At 50.2% G+C, this 18,245-nt stretch overlaps 1 protein-coding gene across 3 annotated transcripts in view; it reads right to left on the bottom strand.

Annotated features, from left to right (window-relative positions):
- Positions 1–18,245, bottom strand: part of GNG7 (G protein subunit gamma 7) — a 137,562-nt gene that overhangs the window by 83,176 nt on the left and 36,141 nt on the right. For all 3 annotated transcript variants that reach the window (XM_061150742.1, XM_061150741.1, XM_061150743.1), the window contains exon 2: positions 10,954–11,015. The gene's annotated coding sequence lies outside the window, so the exon portion shown is untranslated. The remainder of the gene's footprint in view (positions 1–10,953; positions 11,016–18,245) is intronic.

Raw genomic sequence — 18,245 nt, 5'->3', positions numbered from 1 at the left:
TCCGGGGTGCCTGGCTTTGCGACTCCCGTGGGCAGAGGGCTCTGGCTCGCCTCTTGCCTCTCATCCGGCCAGAACTGTGACTCAGCGGGATGTTAGTCAGATAGCTGGGGATAGCACGTCCCATTCCAGGAGGCTCAGGAGCTCAGACCTCGGTGCGGCCGCTGACTCAGCCGGGAGCCCGCAGGGATCACCGCGCGGGGTCGCTCCGGGTAGGCTGAGTACGCTCTCTGCCGGCTCTGCCGTGTCACCCACCCTGCTCACAGGCTCACCTCTCCGCGCAGGAGCTCAGGTGAGGATCCTCCCCCGGCCTCCTTCTTCCCTTCTTCTACTCACTCCCTAAACATCTGGCTGGGCAGTTGGGCAAGACCCCTGACCTGGAGGAGCCTACGGTCCAGCCTGGGTGCCACATGCAGCTGATCTGAATGTCACAGAGCAGTTACTGAGGGGCCCTGAGCAGATTACTCAGCTTCTCTGTACTCCCAGTTTCTCCTCTGTGATGTGGAGATAGCTGTCTCTAAGTGGCAGGACTGTAGCGAGTTCCAGAACAAGCGTGTGGGAAGGCAGCACGGTAGGTGCATCAGTCAGCTGCTGCCGCGTCACAAGTCGTCACCAACATAGGCTCCAAAACAACACCCTTTGTTGTCTCCCGGTCACTCTGTCAGAAAATGGGGATGTGGTTTCACTGGGCCCTCAGCTTGGAGTCTCAAAAGCCCGACACCCAGGGACGGGCTGGGCTGAGTCCTTATCTGGGACTCAGGGCCCCCTTCCAAGCTCGATAGGGGGTTGGCGGAATCCCCTGCCCTGCAGTGTAGGGACTGAGGTGCTGTTTTCCTGCTGGCTGTCGGGTGGGGGGTGCTCTCAGCTCCCAGCTGTGTGGCCTTCTCCCCAGGCAGCACACACACAATGTGGCTGTTTGCCTTTTTCAAAGTCAGCAGGAGTGTCTGCTGCTGCTCTGATCTCTCTCTCCCTCTCTGTTTATTGTGGTAAAAAGCAGTTTACCATTTTAACCATTTCTAAGTGCACAGCTCCACGGCCTTAAGCACATTCACATTGTTGTGTGACTGCACCACCATCCAGAACTTTCTCACCTTCCCAAACAGAAACTTTGTCCCCATGAAACACTAACTCCCCACCCCCTCCTCCAGCCCCTGGCCCCACCATCTACTTACTGTCTGTGGATCTGACTCCTCTAAATATGTCTCTGGTCTCTTGTAAGGGCTCATCTGATTAGGTCAGGCCACCCACCACTGATCAGGGGTCTCCGCAAACTCTCTTTGGCCACATCATGTGAGCCTAACTGTGGAGTGGGAACCCACCCAGAGTGTGGACACCAGGGGGTGGGGATCTAGAGCACCATCTTGGAATTCCCCCTCCCTCAGACGTGAGGGGTGCTGCTACGGAACAGGCTCCTGGGAGTAAGACGCACACAACGCCCCCCCGCCCCACCCCCAGAACACCGACCGACCATGCAGGGCACAGAGAAGACAGCAGAGACCTCTGGGGAAGTCGCGGAGGCTTTGACTCCAACATGGGGCTGTCTCAGCAGCCTCGTCTCCTGGCGTGCCCTGCAGGTGGGGGTGTGTCTGGATTTGAACCTGAGTCTTTGGTGCTGGGAGCCCCCACAAACTGGCAGAATCCCCCCAAGAGAATAAACCCACTGGCAGGGCTGGCTGCCTGACGAGGTAGCAGACAAGACGCACGGAGCTAGGCCTGCACCCCGAGCGTGGGGCACAGTGCCATCCACGGTTACATGTTCATGTCCGTTTTTCCCCGCCCCCCCCCCCCCACAAGGATGGAAGAACTCTCCATTCTGCAGATGGGTGACGGTCCTGCATGCCCACAGATTAAACAGAGGACAGGGGCCTGCACACACACCAACTTCCTATTGTACTTTAGTTACAAGATGAGGCCACCAGGGGGGTGGGGCTGGGGAAAGGGTGCATGGGATCACTCTGCATGGTTTTTGCAACTTCCTATGAACCTGGAATTGGGCTTTCCAGCTGTTCAGTGGTAAAGAATCCACCTGCCAATGCAGGAGACACAGGGGATGCCAGTTCAATCCCTGGGTTGGGAAGATCCCCTGGAGAAGGAATTGGCAACCCACTCCAGTATTCTTGCCTGGAGAACCCCATGGACAGAGGAGCCTAGCAGGCTACAGTCCTTTGGGTGGCCAATAGTTAGACATGACTGAGCATGCATGCATGAGTCTGGAATTATTTCAAATTATAGCCTTTCTTAAAAAAAAAAAAAAACAGTGAGGGGACTTTCCTGGTGGTTCAGTGGTTAGGATGACAAGCTTCTACTGCAAGGGGTTCAGATTTGATTGCTGGTTGGGGAACCAAGACCCGACAAGCCAAGCGGTGCAGCAGAGAAAAACAAAAACAAAATGAAACCTTAGGTATGTCTAGGTGTGACTGAGACAAACAAGGCATGCCTTCTCCAACCACTGCCATTCCACCCAACACTGACCTGCCTGCGGTGCCGCCAGCAAGGAGCAGGAGGGTACAAAGGCCCCCTGCGAGCCCTGGTGCCAGCTGCAGGTGCCAGCATCTGCAGTGACCAGGCCCCCTGCTGCCCCTTGGTGGCCAGAAGGAGTCTAAGTCTCCAAACCCTTGGCTCCCGGTAGACCAAGCCCCAGGGGTTGGCAGGACTATGAAGGTGATAAGATGCCATTCCCCTGATTAGGTGATTTCCTGCAGAGGAAGGAATTCGAGGGTGTAATTAAAGTTCCAAGTTAGAGACCACCCTTGTGGTCCAGTGATTAGAATCTGCATGGGGTGTGGGTTCAATCTCTGGTCAGGGGACTAAGATCCCACCTGCAGTGTTGTGCAACCAATAAATAAATATAAGTATCTTTGATATTAACTTCTCATTTTGATATTAATTTCTCATTTAAATGCTTTCTTCTCTGTAATCATCCTCTGTGGTTTTTCAGTCTTCTAACTTTAAGGAGGCTTTCAATGGCTAAGTCAAAGATCACTCTGGGTAATATTACATTACACTTGAAAATATGGGGGTTATTTTCAAATATCTTTTGATACTGATCTCTAATATAATTCCACAGTAATAAGAGAATAGGCTCTGTATCATTTCAATACCTTTAGATCATGAAATTTTTGCACCTTGTTTTATGTCCCCAGATATGTTCCAGTGTCTCTTCGTTTATAATCTATGGGAACTTGAACAGAATTTGTATCCTACAGTTGTGAAAACTGTATGAATCTTAATTATGTTGAATTGGGTCATAGTGCTTTCCAGGTCTACTGTATCCTTCTACTTCTCTGTATATTCATTCTATTCCTCTTTGAGAGTTTGATATTGAAACTCCAACTAAAAATTTATCTACTTAAAAAATAATTATCATATACAGTGGAACTTATATGTAACCTTGTTCTGTATTCTCAAAGTCTCCTATAAATGTGTTATCATAACTTCATAATTTAAAAAACAAAAAAAGAAAGAGACAAAATCAAATTAAATAAATTCCCAAGTTAGCTGACTTTTGAGTTAATCAAAAGGCTGCATGGGTGGGCCTGACCCAATCAGGTGAGTCCTCCCTCCCTAGGGCAGGGCCCTTCCTGCAGTGACTGGAGGGAGGAGGGGCCCCCTGGAGGAGATCATGCAGCCAGGCCAGGGCCTGGTGACAGCCTCCAAGAGCTGAGAGCCGTCCCCAGTGGGCTGCTAGCAAGACAACGGGCACCTGGGCCTGACAACTGAAAGGAACCAAACCCTACCAACGGCCTGAGCAAACTGGGAGATGGATTCTTCCCCAGCGGAGCCTCAGGAGAGAACTCAGTCTGGGCCAGGCCCAGTAAGACTGTGAGCAGAGGCCTCAGCCACACTTCTGCCTGGAGAGACAGGGGAGGCATAAGGTGCCGAGTCTGTGGTCGCTTATGACATAGCACTAGCTAGCCAGCACACTCCTCGTGCGATGGCAGAGCAGAGAGCCTGGGGTTTCACAATCACTGTCACATTTAGTCACATGCAGGGGATGCTCCACTGGCTCAAGAAATTCCAAGAGCTTTGGGAGCTGGGAGATAGAAACCATGGCTAAAGTTCAAAATATGTATTTAATATTAATATAAGTCCCAAGACCATATTCCCCAAAGGCTCCACCTTCAATTCCCACCACACTGGGGAGTAAGTAGGTTTTAACATTTGAATTTGGGGGGATACTAGTGGCAATTAGAAACAAGCTCCTGATACCCCAGGTCCCTGTGACCCTGTATTTGGGGTGCCTGTTGAAGCCCCCACCCCACCCTCAGCCCCCCAGAGCCCTCCCCCTGCCTGCAACTTCTGAGCTCATCTCAGCCTGGCCCTCCCCAGGTCATGCCTCAGTCCTCCGTTACACATGCCCACCGTGTACACTGTACTGGGAGCTTCTGCACCCAGACACACGTGCTTTAGCCAGCTGGGCCTGGCACACAGGTGTCTGCTGACTCAACATACAAAGTTAGAGAGGAGGGAACAAAAGGAAGAACCACATCCTCAGCGTGCACCGGCTCAGATGGATTCAGGTCTGTGCCTTGTGGCAGGGGGTGGGAATGGGCCCTGAGGTGTAGGGGCTCCTTCTACCCACCACAAATGCGCCCCTCTTCAGCTTCCCTGTGGCTCCTTATACCCCTGCCCCCACCTTACCATACGTGACTGTAACCCCATGTGTGTTCTGAGTCAAAGGAGGCCTTGAATCTGACTATTGATGACCGTGTGTGCATCATCCCTGCTCTGAGGGAGGCTGACCAGTCAAGCCGTTGCCTAGCAACGTGCCCGCCTGGGGATGCATGGGTCTCCAGGCCTTGGCTGCTGCCTGGGCTGGGACAGTTCTCACTGCCCCACAGGTGGAAGCCTGGCTTTGCGGTATCAGATGGGAGCCTTTCTTGGCCTTGGTGTTCAAGTTGGTCCAATTAGGTGGCAGCACTAACCAGTGTGTGAGGGGATTCGTCCGCAGCATGCGGAAGAGTGGGGCCGGGGTGGGAGCCAGCGTGATAAAATACATGGAGCACAAAAAGAGTGATGCTGGTTCATCCTGGGAGCAAGAATCTTGGGGAGCGGGATCCCCACTCCCCACTCCCCACTCCAGCTGGGCGCTGCTGACACAGGCTGGGACATTGTGGGGCCATCCTGAGCACTGTGAGGGGTGGAGCACACCCCTAGGCCCCCCACCCACTGTATGCCAGGACCCCCTCCAGTCATGACAACCACAGACATCCCCAGACATTGCCCAGTGTTCCTTGGGGGCAGGATCACAAGGGTGAGACCCTTCTGGAGGGGGTCGATGTCACGTCTGAGCAGCCCCCTGCTGCCATGGGAAGCACCCTGGGGCCTGCTCTCCCCAAGATTCCAGAATCAGAGCCATGGGCTACTGGGGTGGGGGTGGCTCTGGGTCCTGTGTGCTGTCGGGGGGGGGGGGGGCGCCCTTGGTGGGTTTCTGGGCGGGGACCCAGTAATTACTTATGTATCGTGAGGCTGCGGCAGCAGTCATGACCTTCTGCAAGAACGTTTTAAGGTTTCAACTGTCTATCTTGGCAGCTCTTTCAGGAGAACAGCTTGTCCGCGGAGAGAACTGATAATTGTGGGCATTTCAACACACATCTGAAGCAGGGGACCAACCAGGAGAAAGAAACAGTCTCTGATGCGGCGCGCCGGGTTGGAGTTTGTCCCTCACACGAGGGCCACCCTCTTGAGATAAAAGATCCGGGAGGCGCTTTCAGCTGAAATGTTCACAAACTCCCAGAGAACAGGGGCTATCAGGAAAACACCGGCTGCTGGGAGGTCACTGAGCTCTGCCTCAGGAGGGAGGGCTGGTGAAAAGCTGGAAAAATCGTTCTCAGCTAAGAATCATCACCCCGGCCTGTGCAAAATACACTCATTTCCATCTGAGCTACCTTTCAGGAGCTCAGTGGCCACCGGGGACTCGTGGCTACCCTATTGGAAAGCCCAACTCTGGCTAAAAGGGCAGTGGCACCTCCATAAGGAAAGCCAGCGCCATGAAGGCCCATGCGCTCAGCCCTTCCACGGGCAGGAGCCAACTGGCTATGGTCCCAGCCCCCCACCCTTTCCCCCCCACCCCCCACCTCCCCTCTGCCAGAGCTTCCAAACTTATGGGAAGATCCATCTGGTTTCGGGAGGGGGCACCCACATCCAGAGACACTATGAGAGGAACTGGTGAGGCAGGGGGCCTGCCTCCATGGGACACTGGGTGATGTCTGGGAACATCTGTGTGGGCTCAGTTGTCAAAACTGAGGGCTCCTGGTGTCATGGGGATGGGGGCCTGGAGGCTGCTCCACCCTCCCCCACAGTGCCCAGGATGCCCACCGCACCCCACAGGGTGACCCAGCCCAACGTCAGCAGTGTTGGATGGGGAGGACTCCGAACGGGTCCACAGTTCTCACTAGAACACCCACCCTGCACACTGGCGTCCCCTGGAGCCTGGCCTGGCAGACACTTGGAAACCCTTGCCGAGGGGATGGAGAACATTTGAGAGGGTCACCGCATCTGGCCAGGCCGAGCAGTCACTGCCCAGGTGACACACACCTGAGGGTGCCTCGGGAGACACTGGGCAGATTCCACAGCCAGGAGACCCGAGGGGTCTTTGAGGGTCTCTGGCGTTTAGGTGAGTCCCAAAGGAGGTGCTTCGAGAGACCGACCTGGGGAGAACCCCCCCCCCGCCCCCCCCCGCCACCTTGCTCCTGCCTGGGGATCAGAGCCACCGGCTGCTTCCAGGCGACAGAGGCGGCAGTCCCAGAAGCAAGATCCAGTTGTCCCAGCAGGGATGCGCACCCCCACCCTCTGGCCTTCGTTCTCTGGTCCCAACTCTGCTCCAGCCACTGAGGTGTGCCAGGGCCAGGAGAGTTGGGGGGTGCAGGGATCCTGAGCGCTCCAAGGTCAGAGTCTGTGCTTTCTACCTTCCTCTTACATCCAATGAACTCACAGAGGCTCCAGGTCTGTGAAGTGGAGGCCCCTAGGAAAGAGTGACGGTGGACTCTGGGTGCTGAACCAGAATGTCCTGGAACATGTAGACAGGGGGTCACAGGGCTCCACGAGGGCCGAGGGGTTGACTGAAGAAGCTGGGTACTCACTTGGACCCCTGCACCCTCTTCACATCTATCCCTGCTAGTTGCGCTGGAGACCTCATGGACCTTCACTGCCCCCTAGTGGCCACCACTGGGAATCCCAGCACTCTGGGGATTGCCCCAGCCCCAGCCCCCTCCTCTGGAGCCCCACCCAGACTCCAGGTCCCACTTTTAGCCCTGGCATCTGCAGACATTCAGCACAGTGGATCAAGGTGCTGTCACCAGGATGGACAGTGTGGCCCTTGCTCGGCGACACTCCATCTCCCCTGGACAGGCAGTGGCTCAGAAATGGGAGAATCCACTGTCTGTACCCCCTGTACTGTAGGGACCTCAGATGTGAGGGGACTGGCAAACAGGAAGTGCTCCTAGTGACTATGAAACTAACAAGCAATCAGGAAAAGCCTTGATTCCCCCCACTTGTAGGAGAGCAGGATCCCTTGGAACAGAGAATCACTGCAAGGCTACGTGTACCAGCTCAGGAGTGTTTTCTGTCTCTCCCAGCAGTGTCCACTGGGCACTGATGACCTGGCAGCTGGTTACCCTTGGCCATTGTGGGCACTGTGGTGTGTGGAGCAACCTTCCTGGCCCCACCTCCTTGTTGCCAGGAGCATCCCCCCAGTGTGACAACCTCAGATGTCCCCCAACAGGGATCTGTGTCCCCTGAGAGGGGAGCCGGCAGTCTCTCCCTGCCCCAGGTGAGACCTCCTAGCACAGCTGAATTTTAAAAGGCTCAAGGACTGAAGTGCAGAATATGCCATCCAAAACAAAATGCAGGTGGATTGTGTTTTTATAATCTTGATGTGTTAGACGACCACAAAAAATAAAGAAGACAGGTCTTTGAAAGTTTCAGATCCCTGATGACAAAATGCACTGTGAGCAAAGTGTGGAAACATGCTCCAAAAAACACTTGTAGTGGACTGTGTCCAGACAGAGAAATAGGTAGAATTTAAACATCACCAGGGTTTCCCTGGTGGCTCAGTTGGTAAAGAATCCTGCAGTGAGAGAGACCTGGGTTTGATTCCTGGGTTGAGAAGATCCCCTGGAGGAGGGCATAGCAAGCCACTCCAGTATTCTTGCCTGGAGAATCCCCATGGACAGAGAAGCCTGGCGGGCTGCAGTCCATGGGGTTGCAAAGAGCTGGACACAACTGAGTGACTAAACACAGCACAGGACAGAAACTCTAACAGAAAGGACGCATCCGGGCCGTTCGCCTTAGAGAAACAGCTGAGCTCATGAAAAGGAGGCCTGGACACAGCAACTAAAATGGTCCTGGCTTGTTGGCTTGGCCAGGACATAAAACTGCACTTGAGAGGGTGGTAAGACACATCCTGGGATGGAAAATGGTGTGTTTCTTTGTGGCTGAAGGTTAAAACAAAAATGAGAACACCCCAACTTAAAGTCACAGGCAAGGCAAACTTACTTCCAGGAATTTACCCCAAACAACAACCAACCAAGGATGAAGAAAGTTTGCACAAGGACATCCATCCCAGAACATAGCAAAATTTAGAAAGAGAGAGAAAAGGAAAGCAATAAAAGAAAATGAACACCCTCCAGAAAAAGCCCACCAACAGACCAGTTAAACCAACTATAAAATTATTCTTAAAGAAATAAATTCTAATTCAAATAACAAGGTCTTGTGGCTTCCCTGGTGGCTCAGGGGTAGAGAATCTGCCTTCAAATGCAGGGGACATGGGTTCGATCCCTGGTTTGGAAAGATCCCACATGCCTCAGAGCAACTAAGCCCATGTGCCACAACTACTGAGCATGTGCTCCACAGCCCGGGATCTGCAACTACTGAAGCCCAAGTGCCCTAGAGCCCGTGCTTGGCAACAGGAGAAGCCACCGCAATGAGAAACCTGTACACTGCAACAAGAGAATAGCCCCCACTGTCCACAACTAGAGAAAAACCCTCACAGCAACGAAGACCTAGCACAGCCAAAAACAAATAAATAAAATCTTTAAAAAAGCAATCATGCCTACAACTGCTAGTTATTAGAAAAAAAAATTTTTTTAATATCAAGGCCCTACTGTATAGCACAGGGAACTATATTCAATATCCTGTGATAAATCATAATGGAGAACATGAAAAAAGAATGTGTGTATATATATATATGTGTGTGTGTGTGTGTGTGTGTATATATATATATATATAACTGAATCACTTTGCTGGACAGTAGAATGAACACATTGTAAATCAACTACACTTCAGTAAATTTTAAAAAAGAAAGAAGTTATAATTTGTCTATAACATGGAATGTTAAGCCATTGTCAGGAAAGAAGATGGAAATCTAGGTTTATGGATGAATGAAGATGCCCATCAAGGGAGATGAGTACATCAAAGAGAAAACCCTTCTTATCCGAAATCCCTTGAGTGAGTGGAATTCAGAGAGGTTTGGGAGGATGCTCACTGAGGTGTGAGCAGCGGTCCCCAGTGGGTGTGGGGTTTGGGGTGTCTTGTCTCTCCTTTGTCCATTCAGTTTCTTTTTACAGTTAGCTGGTCGGACATTAACACATTGGAGAAGGGTTGAGTGGGGCTTACTCATCAGGCACACTGTGATGACACATACACTCTACGTGGCCTCGCCTGGCTCCAGGTGGTTCTCCAAACTCCCCTCCTGCTTGGCGACTTTGAGACACAGAGTTAACACTGAACCTGCACGGGACCTTCGAGGAGCACAAACAAGCTAGATGGACCACAGGGCTCCAATCTCAGTCCTGGTCTCTGTCTGTGGGGACAGCTTCCCTCCTGGGCTGAGATAAAATATATATCTTAGCTTCACTGAGGTTTGCTTTACACGTCATACAATCGGCTGGTTGGCAGTACACAACTCGAAGATTCTTAGTTCACCAAGCTGCTTGATGCCCCAGCCCCACAGTTCTGGACCCTCCCCTCAGCACTGTAAGATGTGTCTGGTGCCCAAACACAGTTCACCCCCATTCCCACCCCAGCCCCTGGCAAGCCCGGGCCACCTTTCTGTTCCAACAGACTTACATTTTGTGCTGACTTCATCTAAATGGAATTATACCATGTGCTGCCTTCTTGTCTAACATTTTTTATTTTACACACACACACGCACTAGATAAAAATAAATGTTATAAAGGCATCAGATCTCCCTCAAATTTATTGCTAAATGGAACACAACCTGAATCAAAGATCCATCAGAACTTTTGCTAGAAACCGGAAGTTGATTCTAAAGACAGTTGGTCCCCGCCAGACACTTAGAGTAAATGGACTGGGCGGGGCAGTCCCGGATGCCATGGAGCCATCTCATTCATCCCCACGCTGTTTCCTCTTCCTACATCACAAAAGTCACTCAAAGTCCTCTTGGGAATAAAACCGGAGACAAGCAAATGCGTAACAGTTGAGAGATCAGGACTGAGCTGTATTTTCCTCCTGACTTAATTCTTCCTGAGGCCTCTGGCACATTTCCCAACCTGCTGTCCCACCAGGGGAGCAATACAGTTCAGGTATTTGTTCAGTCCCATGACCAAGCTCTGCTCTGAGTGAATGGCATTGATGGGTCACCCTCCATGCACATGGGAAACAGGATGAAGTACCGCAGACCCTAATTAAGCCTCTCAAGGAGGAAGCTAAGAGCTGGGAAGCAGGTGCCACTGTGGGCATGTGCCCATCCTGGGTGCACTAGGACCCGACCTGCCAGCCCCATATACCCCCACTCCAGGAGCCTGGATGGAAGACATTCTCTGTGGCTCCCACGTGCTCTTGGCAGGTGAGACAAACCCCCAGAAGTGAGCAAAGCTGGGAAGATGCAGGCATGCACAGCCAGGACGCCTCTGAACTCATTCTGGCTCCAAACAGCCAACCAAACACCTGAGTGAACTCTAAACATAGAGAAAAGAAAAACCTCATGACACCAACCTGTGCTCGCTCAAGTCCTGGCTGTCTTCAGCAACAAGGTTCAGAAACCCAGTGTCTGCTCCCTGGAAGAAAAACAAACCATGTTAGCTGGGTCTGATTTGGCCTGAACTGCCACATGGGGGTCAGCGGTACTATGATGAGATAGAAAAATCCTTTGGCTGGCGGTGCGGAGCATGGAAGGGCTGCCTTCTGGTCACTCTGTCAGACATCGGGGATGGTACAGACAGGACACTTCAGAATGCAGAGAGATGAGAATAACAGGGCCACCTGACAGGAAGGTTTGCTAGCGATCTGCAGTGGTATCCGTGATGAAGTTTCCACGTGTTCCAAAACTGAACTGGATGAAAGGACTGGATGTTCATGTGACCATTTATAGTTTATAGAAGATGTTCACCTGCATCATTGGACCCCCATGGTCTCCTGGGAGGAAGGCAAGAGGACTGAGTCAACCCCCTGCCTTGGGGTACTCAGCTCACCCACGTTTGCCTGAGGCATGTGACCAACTAAATGCAAGGTGGGGTCCTGAGGCAGAAAAAGGACATTAGGGCAAACAAGTGAAATCTGAATAAAGAGTGGATCGAGGTGGCAGAAATGTATCCATGTCCACCTCTTGGTTATCACAAACACACTATACTTATGAATGACCCAGTCATTGGGAGAAATTAAGTGATGGGTAATTTTAAATGCCTCTGAAAATCTAAGTTATTCTAAAAAATCTTTTTTTAAACTTCAGTTTAAAAATTTAGGGAGGGACTTCCCTGATGGTCCAGTGGTTAGGACTTCAAGCTTCCACCGCAGGGGGCGTGGGTTCCGTTCCTGGTTGAGGAAATAAGATCCCACAAGCTGTATAGTGTGCCCCCAAAATAAATAAAGTTTTAAATACATAAAAATTTAGGGAACCCTCCCACACTGTTGGTGGAAATGTAAACTGGTACAACCACCATGGAGAACAGTGTGGAGATTTCTCAAACAACTGAAAACAGGGCTGCCACAGGATCCAGCGCTCCCACTCCTGGGCATAAACCTGGAGAAACTAGTTCAAAAAGATTCATGCACCTCAATGTTCATAGCAGCAGCACTGTTTACAATATCTAGGACATGGAAACAACTTAAAAATTCATCAGTAGATAAACTGATATAGAAGATATGGTGTATCTGATAAAGAACATAAGATATATATATACACGAAGTGTTGGGCATGCAGTCATGTCCGACTCTCTGTGACCCCTTGGACTGTAGCCACGCTCCTCTATCCATGGAATTCTCCAGGCAAGAATATTGGGGTGGGTTGCCATTTCCTCCTCCAGGGGATCTTCCCCACCCAGGGGTTGAACCTGAGTCTCCCGAATTGCAGGCAGATTCTTTACCGTCTGAGCCACCAGGGAAGCCCCAATATATATACACGCACAACAAAATACTACTAAGCCATAAAAAAGAATGAAATAATGCCATTTGCAGCAACATGGATGGACCTAGAGATTATCATAGTAAGTGAAGAATCATAAAGACAGAAGAAGACAAATACCATGATATCACTTATATGTGGAATCTAAAAAAATTATACAAATGAACTTATTTATAGAACACAAACAGACCCATAGACTTCAAAAACAAATTTTCGGTTTGGGGAGGAGGGATAAATTCGGCTTGCAATTAACATATACAGACTACTATATATAAAATAAATAATCAACAACGACCTACAGTATATAGTCCAGGGAACTCTACTCTGTACTCTGTAACAACCTATATGGGAAAAAAAACTGAGACAGAATGGATACATGTGTATGTATAACTGAACAACCTTGCCATACACTTGAAACTAACACAACATTGTACACCAACTGTACCCCAATATAAAATAAAAATTAAATTTAAAAATGTAAATGCTATATATTTTTTTGTTGTTTAGTCGCTGTTGTGTCTGACTCTTTGCAACGCCATGGACTGCAGCATGCCAGGCTTCCCTGTCTTTCACCATCTCCCAGAGCTTGCTTAAACTCATGTCCATTGAGTCAGTGATGCCAACCAACTATCTCATCTGTTGCCCCCTTCTCCTCCTGCCCTCTATTTAACTGGTTGTCAATTAAAGGCCAGGATGGAGAACCCATGTCCCCACCATCACCTGCAGGTGGTGCTGAAGCCTCAGGAACACCCTCTGGGCTCTAGCAGCAGCTCTAATAGAAACTCATCCAGTAGCAGCGTCTGCTCTACTTGGCCCAACAGCTCAGGATTGGAGCTTCTCTGGCCACTGAGGCCAGAGGGGCGCCCTGGACAGCGTAAAGCACAGTGGCCCACAGGGATGAGAGATGAGAGGGTTGGAGCAACGTGACCTGAGGCCAAGACTTGCCTCAACCTTGAAAGGACCATCTATGCGTCTGATTCTTCATTTCATTTTTGAATCAATTAAAGGCTCATGAGAAGTTGCAAAACTAGTACAGAAGGGTGCCAGGGAACACTCTTCACCAAGCTCCCTGATGGCCGCTCCTTACACAACTCAGGAACATTATCCAAACTGGAGAGAGTGACTGATAAACTAGGCGCCTTTTTGTTTTTTTTAAAGTCTTACTGAGATACAATTCTCATGCCACACATTTTGCTTATTCAAAATGCACAATTTAAAAAAAAATGCACAATTCAGTGGTCTTTTTGTACATTCACAAAGTTGTGTAACCGTTATCACAACCAATTTTTGAACATTTTCCTTACCCCAAAAAAAGCCCTGTCCCCATCAGCAGTCACTCTCCTGCTCCCCAGCCCCTGACAACCAGGAACCCACTCTCTGTGTCTGTGGACCTGCCTGTTCTGGACGTTTCCCATCAGTGGAATCACATCCTGTGTGTCCTTCTGTGTCTGCTTCTCTCATCGAGCATCATGTTCTCAGGGTCTGTCCACACGGTAGCCAGTGTTGGGGCTTCTCTCTTTTGTGTGGCTGAGTGGTGCTCCAGTGTGTGGAGGGACCCTGTGTTTATCCATAGTCCACTGATGGATGTTCAGGTTGTTTCCACTTCTGGCTCCTGTGAATCACACTGCTGTGAACACGGGTAGCTTATGAATCACTGCAGAGATGGCATCTTTCTCTGCCCTCACATCTACCATCTGCCAATCTCCCCATCCCCAGCCCTTTAACGCCAGCTGCAGGCTGTCCTCTAGCCCTCGAAGCTGGACTTGGGCAGGGAGATGAGCCCCACAGAGCCCCCCACCCTGGCTATGCTCAGCCCAGACCAGCTTTGACTAGAGCAGAGAGCAGCGAGGACAAAACTCGTCCCCGGGGCTGAGAGAGAGCAGGCTGCGAGATGCAGCAGCTGGCGCCAGGCTGTGCCTGTGACCTTCACCGACAAAAACGCTGGGCTTTCACCTTCCCGCTGTGGTGAACGCCAAGCCCCCATGACAGGCCCCCATGAATTGTGGAGGTGGGACCATGAGGAGGATCTCCTATAGAATCTGCAGTTGTTGGTCAGTCGCTAAGTTGTATCTGACTCTTTGTGACCCCATGAACTGCAGTCTGCCAGGCTTCCCCGTCCTTCACTATCTCCCTGAGTTTGCTCAAACTCATGTCCATTGAGACAGTAATACCATCCAACCATCTCATTTCCTGTCATCCCCTTTTCCTCTTGCCCTCAATGTTTCCCAGAATCAGGGTCTTTTCTAATGAGTTAGCTGTTTGCATCAAGTGGCCCAAGTATTGGAGCTTCAGCTTCAGCATCAGTCCTTCCAATGAATATTCAGGGTTGATTTCCTTTAGGATTGTCTGGTCTGATCTTGTTGTCCAAGGGACTCTCAAGAGTCTCTTGCACCACAATTCTCCAGCACCACAATTTGAAAGCATTAATTCTTTGGCACTCAGCCTTCTTTATGGTCCAACTCTCACATCTGTACATGACTACTGGATAAACTATAGCTTTGACTGTATGGACTTTTGTTGTCAAAGTGATGTCTCTGCTTTTTAATATGATGTTCAGGTTTGTCACAGCTTTCCTTCCAAGGAGCAAGTATCTTTCAATTTTCATCTTTTAATCTGCAGAGCTAGTGGAAAATGTGACTGTAGGACCTCTTGTTCAAAAATTATGACAAATTTCAAAACAGTGACAGCAGAGACCTAGGGTGCAGGGGCTGTAAGAAGCTAGGCCTGCCGACCCCACACACACCCTACCCTTGGAACTGCCGACAAGTGACTTCACTGCAAGGAAAGAGGCCAAGCTCACAACGGTGGCAATCAGGGACCCAAGAGGATAGGACGATTGCACACTCTTGTCATGGGTGGCACATTTTTTTTTCTTCTGATCACACCACATGGCTTTTGGGTCTCAGTTCCCCACCAGGAATTGAACTTGTGCCTCTTGCCTTGGAAGCGTGGAGTCCTAACCACTGGACCACCAGAGAAGTCCCCCGAGTAAAACTTTTTACAACCTGTGAGTCCCACCTCATCCACATGCTTTCCTTTTTTTTATTCTTTTAAAAAAATTAAGATAGAATTCACCTACTATAAAATGTCCAGTTTGATGGCTTTCAGGAGAATCACAGGTTCTGCAACCATCACACTAACCCTGAGACACTTTTGTCACGCTCATCAGCATCATGTGGCTCAAAGCTGAGGCTCTCAAGGAGATGCAAGATCCTAGACTACAGGAGCTGTTTGTGCTCTGCTCGCCACGCAGTCCATGCCACCATCACTGAGCCGACCCATGGTGGGATCTCACTAGTTCTGGGGATTCTACACAATCCAGCTGGTGCCAAGGGCAGAGCCTGAGGAGCCCAGTGGGTCTGGGAAGAGGGTACTGGCCCCACATAGAGCTGTGTGGTGCTGGGAGAGGCCCACCCTGGGTACCATGTTCCCTGACCGTCATGTGGAGGCAGGTTGGAATGGCTCGGAGTCCAGGGGCAGCAGGCCTGACACTCAACACCAAGCAGGAGTTAGATGGTCAGAGCCAGGACATAGCACCCTCAGCCTGGCTGAGAACTCATCTCACAGCCCTACGGTCAGGACTCCAACACGGGCCGGGCTTCATGGGGCTAAATCCAGGCCTGGGTAGGGCTAGTCTTTTCGGAGGCTCCAGGGAAGCACAAGTGTAAGTAAGTGTTAGTCAGTCAGTCGTACCCAACTCTTTGCGACCCCATGGACTGCAGCCCACCCGGCTCCTCTGTCCATGAGATTTTCCAGGCAAGGTACTGGAGTGGGTTGCCATTTCCTTCTCCAGGGGATCTACCCAAGCTCTTGCCTTTTCCAGCTTCTAGAGGCGCCACATCGCTGGCTCGCAGCCCGTCCCTCCATCCTCACCGTCACCAGTGCAGCATCTCCTGTCTCTCTGCCTCTGGCCCTCCCCCTCCCTCTTATAAGGACCTTGTGATGACACTGGGTGCCCTCAGAGGATCCAGGGTTGTCCCCATCCTAAGGGCTTTAACTTATTCCCATCTGCAGAATCCTTTTACCACGTACAGTGAAACACAGGTTTTGGGGACTGGGGCATGGACATTTTTGGGGGGCCATTATTCTGCCAACTGCACACTGTAATACTTGACAACATGAGTGAATCTAGCCCTGGAACTTTGCATTTAAGAGCAGATCCCAAGAGAGTACAGCGTAGCATGATATCCTATTTATAACGTTAAAAACAACTCAACTTTCTAAAATAGATTTTTAGGAGTAAAAATCTACTCAAAGTATGCTGTTAAGGAGTACATGTAAACAAGACAGAATTAAACAAAAGACAGGAAATGTGACATGAGATTCCACCTCGGCTGCCTTGGAGACCGGAGCCAGGTGGGCGAGTTGGGTGGGGAGGGTCTCAGGAACAGAAGAGAACTGGCGAGGCTCTGGTTTTTGTGCTCAGTGGTGAGTTTGTGGGTGCTCACTGTTAAGAATATATACACAAAAGAGGACCTACATTCAAAGGAATATTACTCAGTGCTAAAAAGGAATGAGCTATGAAGCAGGGAAAGACACTGAGGAACCTCAGATACAAGTCACCAAGTGAAAGAAGCCAGTAGAAAAGGCCATACACTGGACTCCCCTGGTGGTCCAGTGGTTAAGATTCAGTGCTTTCAATGCAGGGGGCCTCAAGTTTGATCCCTGGTCAGGAAACTTAAGATCCCACATGCCCCATAGTGCAGCCAAAAAAGTTGATTAATTCATTAAAAGGTTGAAAAGACTATACACTGTGATTTCAACTGTGGGACATTCTGGAAAAGGCAGGACTCTAGAGACTAGAAGGATCAGTGGTTTTGAGGGCTGTGGGGAGGAGGGATAAACAGGTAGTGTCCAGAGGCAGTGAAATGACTGATAATGGATACATTTGTCTGAACCCACAGAACACATAGCACCAAGACTAGACTCAGATGTCAACTATGAACTTTAGTTAATAACAACATATGGGGACTTCCCTGGTGGTCCAGTGGCTAAGACTGTGCTCCCAATGCAGGGGGCCCAGGTTGGATCCCCTGTGCTGCAATTAAGACTGGTGTAGCCAAATAAATAGTAAATAAACAAATACTTTTTAAAAGTAACAATATATGGATACTGGCTCATCAAGCATAACTGAGGTACACTAATGCAGGATGGTAATAATAGAGAAAAGTGTATGTGTGGGTGTGTGTGCCTGTGTGTATGGAGGGGGTATGTCGGAACTCCCTGTACTTTCTGCTCAATTTTTCTATAACCCTAAAGTACTCTAAAAAGCAGCCTATTAGAAGCTGGGTGAATTGGACTTCCCTGGTGGCCCAGTGGTTGAGAATCTACCTGCCAATGCAGGGGACACAGGTTCCATCTCTGGTCTGGGAAGATTCCACACGGCAAGGAGCAACTAAGCCCATGAACCAGAACTACTGAGTCTGCATTCTAGAGCTCACTAACCACAGCTACGGAGCCCATGTGCTGCGACTACTGAAGCCCACACACCCTGAAGCCCATGCTCTGCAACAAGAAGCCACTGCAATGAGAAGCCCGTGCACTACAACTAGAGAGTAACCCCTGCTTGCTGCACCTAGAGAAAGCCCTTGCAAAGCAATGAAGACCCAGTGCATCCAAAAGTAAATAAATAAAATTTTTAAAAAAGAAGAAAAAAAAAAGCGGGATGAATTGGGAGAGTTATACTGAGAGCCAGGAATTGTGAAAAGGAAAAGAAAGAAGGAAGGAGGGAGGAAAGAGTGAGGCCATTGTAGCCCGGGTGAAGGCTCCACACACCCATGACCAGCAGGTGGGTCAGGCTGTTGTGAACCAAGACCCAGACACAAGCTGGTCAGTCCCGCCAAGTGGATTTTCTACGTTTCTCCCAAGGCCCCTGCCAGTATCATAA

This window comes from Dama dama, chromosome 9 (genome assembly GCF_033118175.1).
Source record: "Dama dama isolate Ldn47 chromosome 9, ASM3311817v1, whole genome shotgun sequence".
NCBI classification, from domain to species: Eukaryota; Metazoa; Chordata; class Mammalia; order Artiodactyla; family Cervidae; genus Dama; species Dama dama.
This window is presented reverse-complemented; position numbering and strand designations above follow the sequence as displayed.